Here is a 645-nt window from a genome sequence, read left to right as displayed (position 1 = left end):
CAATATTTGTCTCTTATATATAACACAGTTATATATACATTGAAGATTTAAGGTGACAGGAAATACAAATAAATGCAGCTTGAATCTTTACTGCAGCTCAGTATTTGAAATAATCATTCACTGCTGTAATAACTAATAATGATTGAAATGATAACTTTAATATTGGCCATATTGTATTTACATTACCAAAGTAAGATGACTTTAGTCTCATGAACAACATGAGCTAATTGTTATTTACTAGCTAATCTAGCTTCTGTTCAGTACAGAAGTGAAGCCAAATAATCATGATTCCACAGTCCCGTGGTCTCAGCCTCAGATACTTATCAAATCAAAGCTCATGTAGAAACTAACAAACAGATGAACAAAATATTTTCTCCTTCATTTCTGTCAAATAATGCTATATGAAATGTTTCCAGCTGTTAGTGTCATGGTGAGTGATTAAGTTTTTCTCCTAAATAGAGATCATTACAGAACGCCTAGTCCTACTTAAAATCCCATTTATTATTATTATTATTTTTTTATCATCTACTCGAACTAAGGAAAACGTTTGACTAACTCAAAGACAATTTCCACGCCTCCCCTGCCTGACTGCAGAGGCAGTTTTGAATTTAGGAGCGCCAAGATGGCAGCGGCAAACCCTGGCGG

Source organism: Pundamilia nyererei, unplaced genomic scaffold (assembly GCF_000239375.1).
Source record: "Pundamilia nyererei isolate P.nyererei 1_Seehausen unplaced genomic scaffold, PunNye1.0 scaffold00108, whole genome shotgun sequence".
Taxonomy (NCBI): Eukaryota; Metazoa; Chordata; class Actinopteri; order Cichliformes; family Cichlidae; genus Pundamilia; species Pundamilia nyererei.
Note: the sequence above shows the minus strand (reverse complement) of the source record.